Genomic DNA, 10,578 nt, shown 5'->3' with positions numbered 1-10,578 from the left:
TCTGAGAAGACCGACACCGTCAAGAATAAGGATGGAGTATATGAGTTTTGATAGAACCATAACAATGATTCTAAGGGTGGTAGCACCCCAGACACCGTGTGATGATCGATGGATTTTGAGGAGACCCCCAAACCCTAACCTTTTCTTGCTAGCCTCTCCGAATCTCGAGGACGAGATTCATTTAAGGGTGGTAGGTTTGTAACATCCCAAAATTCTAAATTTTGGAATGTTATAATAAATAGATAGATTTGATTGATTGTTTGATTGATTGACTGAAAGTGAGTGATTTCGATACTTTTGGAAGTTAAATGAGAGGGAATAAAAGGACTTTCCCAAACTTTCATATTTGCTTTCTGATCTCCATGAATTCAAATGCTTTTCAAACACAAAACCCTTGAGCGAAGATGATATGACTTCTTCCATTTAAATTAAATGAAAAGGGTTGTTGAAAATATTTGAATTTCATTTGAAAATATTTTCAATTCTGAAACTTTATGCAACTCAATGATTTTCACGAGAGAAGATAAAATGACTTCTTCAAATATTATGAAATATGAGTTGGGAGTTTCAAAGAATTAAATTCAAAGTTCCTTTGAATTTATTTTCAATTTGGAATGTTATACATTAGATTATCATGCATATCTTATTTTCTTGCATTTTGGTCGATCCTAGAAATTTCACGCAACTCAAGGACCTTCGGAGAGAGTTGGAGATTTCGTTATTTTCATATTTGAGAGTTTTCTCGAATTTGAAAAGAGGATCATTTGATTTATTTATTTCATCTTCAATAATTTTTCCGATTATCAAAATATGAGAGAGGGAATAATATGACTTTCCCAAAATATAGGAAAAATGAAGATTTAATAAATAGATCAAATTTCGTTTTCCGGTGTTTGTTTGTTTTTCTTTGGATAGGGAAAAATGCGCGTTTTCGAAAATTGCATTTTAGGTCCGGAGAAAAGTTCATTTTGTTCGACTCATTTTTAGGAGTCGGGGAAAATTTACTTTAGGTTTTTCGGAGTTCGTTTAGTTTCTTTTTCTTTTGTTTTCTGCGCGCGAAAACCAGTTAAAAAAAAACTCCCGCAGGCCAGCCGGGCCAAGGCCCAGGCCAGCGCCCCCAGCCCCTGCGCGCTGCGCGCCAGGCAGGCAGGCGCCAGCCGCCGCCTCTTGCTCTAGGCCGAGTCGGACTAGGGTTAGCCCCCCCTTTCCTTTTTTCGTTTTCCTTTTTCTTTAGGACTCTTTTTCCTAATCCTAGTCTATTTCTTGTCCCCTACCCCAAGTCACCTCCCCTCCCCAATATAAATACCCCAACACCCCCCCCTCTACATCAAATCAAAGCCGCAGCAGCCACACGCGCAGCCCACCCGCCCCTCACCGCGCCGCCCTTAGCCGCCGCCGCCTTGCCACGCGCCCGCCGCCGCGAGCCCCTCGCCGGAGACCTCGCCGGAGGTTGCCCCGCGTCTCTTTTCCTCGGATCGTTTTCTTCTAATCGTTCCGATTCTTTTCTTCTCTTTCGATTCGTTTTCTAGATCGGTTTTTTCGTTTCGGTTTTCTTCTCCGAAACCCTAGATCGGTTTTCGTTCTTCTTTCGGACCGTTCGTCTCAACGAACGTGATCACCGATTATTTCCCGGTTAACGACGCCTGTTCGTATAACCGTTCTTCTTTTTCTTCTCGTCGGATTTATTCCGCGATCGCGATCTCAGATCCGATCTTCGTTCTAGTTTATCTTCTCGCCCGTTTATCGGAATCAGGTGATTCAACGCCTGGAGTTTCGTCTCGAAACCGCCATTCCGTCTAATCAACTTGAACAAGTTTTGCTACTATAAAAATTTGGCCTAGTTTCAACTTGCTAGAACCGAGTTGTTTCTTCCGCCGTTTGTTTTCCGTCATTTGTTCGGTTCGTTCTTTCTTTGCAACCGGAGTTCTTAAGTTGAACTATCGGTTCGTTCTCTCGTTCGAGTTTTACTTGTGCATTAGATGAGTACTTATTGTGTGGTTACTATTGTTTGCTTATGATAGATTGACCGGAGTGTGACGAGTAGATCTATCAAGAGTTTTGAGTGCGAATCATCTTCATCAACAATTGCAGGCAAGTTCACACTTTGAATCATACCCTTTTCTACAACCCATGTTTTATTGCATTAGATCAATCCTCACACATTGCATGATTAGGATCTAATTAATTGTGGGATGGGAAGTAGATGAGGTAGTAACTATTACCTGTATTATATGAAACCTTTGGGAGTTACTTCTACGTTTGGCTTTATTACATGCTATGCTAGTAGACGTGGATTGGGTGAGTGATATCCATGACAGATGTGAGTTGATAATTTTAATGGTTTATCTAAGGTGGCAACTTAAACACACATTTGGGTGGATTGAGGCACCTGGTGTCTATCAGGACTTGCCTGTTTTTTTTGGACCGCCACCCAGGCTCAAAGGGATCATAAGATCTTTCATGCTAGAAACTTCCGTGTGCAGCATAGTTGACTAAGTTGTGCAAACTCTTGCAGTGGTGGACTAGCAGATGTAGGGGATGTAGGTGTACCGGTCTACCCCACATGTAAGGTGCTAGTGCTTCTGAAAGACTATGTCTCGGTCATCCGTCTTCTCAAACACCATGTAGTGCGAGAAACCAAACGGAGGCGATCGAGTCATGTGGGGAAAAGTGCGCAAACCTCTGCAGAGTGTACAAACTAATCATGATTAGCCGTGTCCCCGGTTATGGACAACTTGAGTATCTAGTACTTGAATATCATGTGAATCTCAACATGTTACTTCTAATTAATGTTGTTGGGTTTTAATTATTTTTAATTGGGATTGAGAATGCTGTCAACCATTCTCAATGTTTCACAACCACCATGATAGTTAAATAAATTTATTCCTTTGCAGTAGGGAAAAACTGGCTTTACGCAAAACTGTAACCATAGAGCTTTCCACCAGCCAATATGCATATAGTATAGCTGTTTCATTCCAATTACTCTCTATGTGTTACATTGCCAGCATATTCCATGTGCTGACCCGTTTTCGGGCTGCAACGTTAATGTTGCAGACTTTTCAGACGACGATTGAGGTGTTTTAGGTCGTGGCCCTATACTCAGTGATGCCGTTGGAGTTGATGGACCCATTTATCTTCCGAATCTTCCGCTGTTATCGTTTTAGATGGCCTTAAGCCATGTTTATTGTAATAAGTTCTCTTTGAGACAACGATGTAATAAGTGTGTGTTTGCCACTCTGCTATAAATCCTTCGATGTACTGTGTGGTGTCAGCATTACTGATCCAGGGATGACACCAGAGCACAGAGCGCTTGATCCATTCGGGTCGGGTCGCGACAATACCTCAAGTCCACATGTTATGCCTGCAAGTCCGGCTGTTGATCCACTGAAGTCAAGTGCTAATCCGCCAAGCCCAGCCAAGGACGATGACGTTATTGTTCCTGGCACTACTTATACCGCTCCGGGTGATCCAGTTGTCTTGGCAAACCATACCACCAAGGATGAGTTTATTTCAATGGCAAGAGGAAGATGGAAACTGATATGTCAAAATATGCTAATCTTTCTGCCCAGGATCTTCATTCCGGTTTCTTGAACCGGCTTTATAAAAGTCGAGATAATGAGGCTGACTTGGTAAATCTGATGAAGGAACGTTATGAGGTAAACATTTTCCTCCTTCTCTTTGTATTTTCAGTGCCTTGTATCCTGTAGCCCCCAAGGGTCGGTTTAATTTGTAAAAACAAACCGGGACTTTGAATTTCCAAACTGCACATTGTTGACTTTTAAGTTTTTTGAACAAACACACATTAGCCCCCAAGTGCCAGGATTGAAACTTGTATGAATCCTTGGGACTTTGAAGAAGCAGTAAGAAAGAATTAATCCGCATTAGCCCCCAAGTGCCAGGATTGAAACTTGTATGAATCCTTGGGACTTTGAATAAGCAGTAAGAAAGAACTAATCCACATTAGCCCCCAAGTGCCAAGTGTAGAACCAGTTGTATGCTTGGGACTTTAGATAAAATATTGAAATGCTCCTCTTGTTTTTGGCAGGCTGACATAAACCATCAACGGACGCAGATTGCTGATCTTCAAGAAAGTATCAAAACTCACCAAGAAGAATCCTCCAAAGCCAAAGATGAGCTTCGAGCCGCTTTAACTTCCATAGAACGACTGAAAGAAGAATTCAAGACGGAACGTGCCAACTGGGACACTAAAAATGGGACATTGCTGAAACGGGCTGAAGACGCTGAATCTGCACTTAAACTGGTGGCAGAAGAGCTTTCTGAGTTAAAGCGTCAAGTGAACGCCATGACCTCCGCAGTATTTGGTAAGTACTCCTAGCAAAGTATTTGAAATACCCATCTTGTAAGGTGCCAGTTGAAATATGAAATTCTTAAACCGTTGCAGGGAGCCGCATTACTCATCTGGGCTCAGATGTACGGATGAAGCTGAAAGCAGCATATACTCTTCTGGAACAACTTTACACCGGTGCTCAATGGGTTATCTGTGCAGCCTCCTATGACAATCCGGCCCCAACACTGATCAAGGATACTCTGACAAGGCTATCCATGGTACCAGCACAGCTAGAAGAGGTGAAGCAATCTGCTGCCAGGGCCGGCGCTTTGTTGGCACTTACCCGAGCCAAAGCATGGATAGCTGACTTGGATCCGGTTGACCTTGCCAAAGGCTTTCCAAGCACACAAGAAAACGGGGCAGATTTTGATGATGCAGCCCTTAAAAGAGTGACAAGGGAGATGCGTCCTCTGGCGAGTCAGCTGGCAGAGGATGCTAACTTGACGGTTCACCGGTCTTATTATGATGCCAACAACAAACGGGTTAACCCTGTCATTCCGGAGGCGCAAAATCTTATTCCAGGAATCCGTAAGCACACTTATGCCCCTGACATTGATCCGTCAGAACTTATCAGTGAAGAAGCTATCTTTCAGGCCTTAACCCGGATTGACTAGACCACCGCAAACTTCCAGCCGCTAGGTGGGGAAGAGGAAGCTGAGCCGACGCTAGATGACCCATCAACTTCGCAACAACATGGTAATGAGACTTGATCCGGCAATTAGAGTGATGCTCCAGAAACCTTGTTCTGCTGGAAACACCATATTTTGGGCCTTCAAGCGCCTTGTAATAAGCTAGTGGAAATACTTTGATCCGTTGCCCTCGTGCAGCGGGATACACTTTGCGTTGATTTGTCATGAGAATTTCAGTACTGGCTTATGTACTTTTACAATATTATGCAATCCCTGTGTCTGCATACGGAAAATCTGTCCAGGCGGTTTACCACCGGACGGGTCAAAATATCCCACTTGGTAAGCAACTATGGTTGCAGCAAATAATAAATCATACCTGTGATATAAAACATTGCTGTCGGTTTACCAATTGTGATTTGAAGAAGGGTGAAAACCCAAACTCCACCATACCATGTTGGTATATATATGATATAGAACCGGGTTGTGATGAACGCCGGCCGATTGCTGGAGACAAAGCGTCAAAGCCAGACCGGTTTTGAAGGATGCCGGATTACCTTTAATTGTATACTTGAACAGAAGATCCGTAAGCCGTGCCGGGTTTAAAAAACTCCGGTTTAACGTAGACCTCATGAAAAATAAAAACTTGGCAGAAAAAAGCAAACAAAAAACTGTAGTCGGGGCTTTTCGAGGGCTGCCAGGCCCAAATCGAGGCTTTTCATGGGCTGCCAGGCCACTGAGTTAAACCATTTTGGCGAAGCCTTTTAAGATGGCCCTCCAACTAACCAATCATCATTTTAACTTTGACAAGTTCAGGGTCTCAATGAGAGTAACTGTCAAACGTTCGAAGGGTCGTGCCAGGATTACCTGGATAGGAGTGGCTTACTTGATGAAGGCAAGTTAACCCGGGGTTTTAGGTGAATACACCAGGCTTCCAAGCCGTGGGTCGATACCCAGCTACAAGGGTCCTTTCAAACTCTTTGGTATTTGACGCAAAGAGCCCCCAAGTAACTTTGTGAGCTGTGCTCAATGGGTGCCTATGTTTGAGTTGTGCGTAGCAACAAGACTCTCTTTGGCCCCTTGGGTGTGAAGCTCCCAAGCTTTGTTGTGGCGTGGTAGCCGCATCAAGAGGGTAGTAATGCTATGTTCTCTTTGGTGAATACACCTATGTTTGAACAGGGAGCCCCCCAAGGCGTGATAGCCGCATCAAGAGGGTAGTAACCCTATGTTCTCTTTGGTGAATACACCCATGTTTGAACAGGAAGCCCCCAAGTTAACAGATATTTGAAGGAAGAAAACGGCGGAGGCCCTTCTTGATAGCAAGGATGCCGGTTTATTATATTGATCATAATATATACATTGTTGAAATATGTACATACGAAAAGCCTGTGACTTTAAGTGTAATAAGGCCGTAGGAGAGCTATGTTCCATGGCCGCCGGGTCTCCTCCTCAGAGCTACGTGAGTCTTCTCGAACGTCAATGAGGTAGTATGATCCATTGTGCAGATTTTTGCTGACCACAAAAGGCCTTTCCCAAGGTGGAGATAACTTGTGCATATCAGTCTGGTCTTGAATGAGCTGAAGTACCAAATCACCTTCTTGAAAGGTTCTTGTCTTAACCCGGCGGCTGTGATAACGCCGTAGGTCTTGTTGATAAATCGCCGACCGAGCCAAAGCCATGTCTCGCTTCTCATCTAACAGGTCTAGCGCCTCTTGGCGTGCTTGCTCGTTGTCCGCTTCAACATAATTCGTGACCCGGGGCGAGTCATGACGAATATCACTTGGAAGGACAGCCTCAGCCCCATAGACCAGAAAAAAGGGCGTATATCCCGTAGATCGGTTTGGGGTGGTATTTATGCTCCATAACACAGATGGTAATTCCTCCACCCAACAACCCGGCGTCCGCTTCAAAGGGACCATGAGCCGAGGCTTGATGCCCTTCAGGATTTCTTGATTCGCCCTCTCAGCTTGACCATTAGACTGGGGGTGAGCCACGGACGCTACATCAAGCCGGATGTGCTCTCGTTGGCAGAACTCCTCCATCTCACCTTTAGAAAGGTTCGTACCATTATCTATGATGATGCTATGTGGAAAGACGAAACGGAAAATAATCTTTTTGAGAAATTGAACCGCCGTAGCTGCATCACATTTACTGACGGGCTCCGCTTCAACCCATTTGGTGAACTGGCCCGATCTTGCCGATGAAGACGTGAATCCCACCAAAGGGGACCCGGTACCCGTATTCAATTGAATCAGCCTCGGGACCCCATCCTGCGTTGTCGATGTAGAGCTTGCCGCGGCGACTCTTCGTCATCCGGCCCACAGCGTATCCCTTCAGTCCATCGAAATTGCCCTTCAAGAACTCGAAACCATCGTGCGATAGCCCCACGGTGGGCGCCAACTGTCGTGGAATTGTCACGGCAGATGTCCTCGTGGAAGGACTTAGTCGTGGAGCCATCACTACGGGTTAGCTTGAAGGGGTTAAACCGGACAAAGGGACACGAGAGTTTATACTAGTTCGGCCCCTTCGATGAAGGTAAAAGCCTACGTCTAGTTGTGATTGGTATTGTTGGGGTTTCGAAGACTAGGGAGCGAATCCGCTTTGTCTGGCTTCGAGTTGTTGTTTCCTGTCTCTGAACCGCCATCGGGTCACCCCTTTATATATGCAGGAGGATCCCGGCCGGTCTACGGAGTCACGAGGCTGGCTCATACAAGTGTCCGCCTCGGTCTCTTCTTTCTTATCTTACAATGCAAGTTTATACAATCATGGCAGTTTACTATCATGGGCCCTAAACCGCCGGTGGGCTCTGGGCCTCTAAGCTTCATCCGTAAAGCGCCATCTTCTGGGTTTTCTTGGGCTTCAGTATAACTGAAGGTGAACCGGCCCCTCCTGGGCGGTTTACCCTCAGTGGTTATATCTTCAACACTGGCCATATAAATAAACCTATAGACTGTAAAAATTAAAGTGATACATACCAACACAATAACTCTTTAGTCCATGCTAGAACCTGAGTGCAACTTCACGTTAGTAGCTGTGAAGAGTTGCATGTATTATTGCAGTGCTCATTGCCAAATGAGATGAAACTCTTCTAGTTGAACATTCAGACAAAGGGGACATGCTATAGATGACACATGCCACTCGTTCGTACATTTTTGTACAACATAAACACAAAGAAAATCACAAACTGGGAGATTGAATATGTATAATTCCCAAACTATTTTCAGCATCTGCATTCGGACTTGCATTTTATTAAGTGCACATGCTGGTAGTTGTGCTTCTAAAATCGTTTAAGCAAGAATCGTCTAGGATAAGATCTGTTAGAAATAATTTTGCTTAAAGAGCGGTAATCGAGCCCGAGATTGGACTTCCAACTAACAGGAGCATGATTGCATAGCATCATATCTTCTTTGCTTCCTCGCACATGAAGACTACTTTGCTGCACATATCTGTAGCACATTTACAGGACAAAAAAGGCATGGTTGTAGCACATATATGTATGGAAGATAGGACGGGAAGATGCATGTACATCAAAACAGAGATAAGAGAAACAACCTTAAATAAATTCAGAGATAGTGGAAACAAATAAATTCAGAGATAGCAGTTGTTTCTGCCTGTTTCTGAATCAAACAATGGAGAAGTGCCAGGGTGTGTTGAGTTTGACACGAGGATGCTCTGTCATTCTTGGTTTCTCCTTACTACATCAGAGAGCTGCTATCTGTTTCTGAAGCAAAATAATGTGGACGCATAAGGGTCTGTTGAGATTGACGCGTGTCTTCCAAAGCACATACTGGGACACGCCGGGGTGCGAACACACTCCTGACTCCACGCTGCAGCAGCTCGACGTCATGGCTGGTCCTCGGACCTCGGATGGAGACCATCTCCTCTCCCACACCACCTGTGGCACCTTCGTCGTCTCGAGCTCGCCAGGGCTGTTGTGGCTCCGTTTTTCTTCTCCTAGGAGCTCGCCAGGTTGAGCTCGTGCACATCAGATGCAACACACACCCCCCACTTGCTATTTAAAGGGCTAACTACAGAAAGAGCATCACACTTTTAGTACATGACTGACCATGTCAATTCTCAAGAAACTGAGATGATGTGACATTACCTGTCGAGGTTCAGGGAGGCGTCATCATCGACATCCGTGACGGCGAGGCAGAGGGATTTTGGGAGCCAAACGGGGAGAGTAACACGGAGGCGCCGGCGTCGGGGTCATCATCGAAGATAGACGCGGTTAGGTTAGCCGGGCGGCTGCGCGCGGGGGCGGAGCAATGATGCCGGTGGATGTTGGAAAGGAGAGCCAGATGGGATCCGGTTGTGCTGTGGCGGCGCCAATCAGTAGAGGAAGTGATCCGTACTGGACGGCAGCAACGATGGCTCAAGAAGGAGAGGCGAGATGGGGGAGAGGCGAGTGAGAGAGATGTGTGCGTAGGTGTTCTAGGCGTTGGTGGGAGAGTAAAAAACCAGCGTGGAGCGTTGGATGGAGATGAGGAAAAAAGAACAGACGAAAATAGATGATGGTGGGAGGTGAGGCAAAAAAACCGTGAAGGCGAAGCTACCAAGTCCACCTTTAGGAGTAGAGATAGTACATTGAACATTGGGATGGTATAATAATTAGGACTCAGTTGGGCAGATGACCAAGGTTTAGGATTTGGGTGCCAGTGAGGTCCGGGTGGGGATGATGATCAAATTGGAGGTCAAGGACAATAATTTAAGGCCTTCTTTGGTTCATATGATAGGAATTTTATAGGAATAGGAAAATCATAGAAAGTGAGATGACATGCATATCAATTCCTATAGAGAAAGAGATGTCATTTGGTGCATAGGATAGGATTTTTTCCATTGAGTCTAGGCTAATGTTTTTTTCCTCCAAAACGTGAAGGATTGATTCCTATCCTACATAGGAATAGGAATCCATTCCTACAAACCAAAGGGCTTCAAAGGAATTTTTCCTTTGCAAATCCTATCCTATAGAATTCCTACAAAAATCCTACAAACCAAAGGAGGCCTATGGCCTCTTTTGGTTCATAGGATTGGAAAATCATAGGAATAGAAAAGTCATAGAAAATGAGATGACATGCATCTTAAATCCTATGCATAGGAATAGAAAAGGAGATGCCCTTTGATTCACACCATAGGATTTTTTACATTGAGTCTAAACTAATGTTTATTTTCCTATGAAATGTGAAGGATAGGAAGAATTCCTCTATAGAAATAGGATTTTATTCCTACAAACCAAAGAGCTCTGAAGGAATTTTTTCTATAGAAATCCTATCATATGAAAATCCTACAAAATTCCTCTAAACCAAAGGAGGCCTAATTTGAAATTTGGGATTTCTGAGGGTTAGGATGCACGGCAAGCCAGTATCTTCTCTTCAGAGTCCAGGCAGTCGGGCGAAGGAGACGAGTACACAACTATGGCACTAGACCTGGTAGTTTTCAGACAAGTGCTTGTGGGTTGTACTTGTACATGAAGTGTGTGCATGGGTTGTCCATGGGTTTTTAGTCTTCACCTCTTTGGACCTGGATAACAATGTTTGTAACTAACCAAACTAACCTTTCTAAAAGAAGACCGGCCGAGTAGTCCTCTAATCACAACCATTAATT

The 10,578-nt window shown here is 44.5% G+C and overlaps 1 long non-coding RNA gene across 1 annotated transcript; it reads right to left on the bottom strand.

The window, feature by feature from the left end:
* Positions 1-8,513: 8,513 nt before the first annotated feature.
* LOC125536924 lies at positions 8,514-9,801 on the bottom strand. The gene is made up of 2 exons (XR_007295347.1): positions 9,080-9,801; positions 8,514-9,002 (listed from the first exon to the last, which is right to left on the bottom strand). It is a non-coding gene; the product is annotated as an uncharacterized LOC125536924 (long non-coding RNA).
* Between the last annotated feature and the right edge of the window lie 777 nt (positions 9,802-10,578).

The sequence above is a fragment of the Triticum urartu genome, chromosome 1 (assembly GCF_003073215.2).
Source record: "Triticum urartu cultivar G1812 chromosome 1, Tu2.1, whole genome shotgun sequence".
Lineage (NCBI taxonomy): Eukaryota > Viridiplantae > Streptophyta > Magnoliopsida > Poales > Poaceae > Triticum > Triticum urartu.
This window is presented reverse-complemented; position numbering and strand designations above follow the sequence as displayed.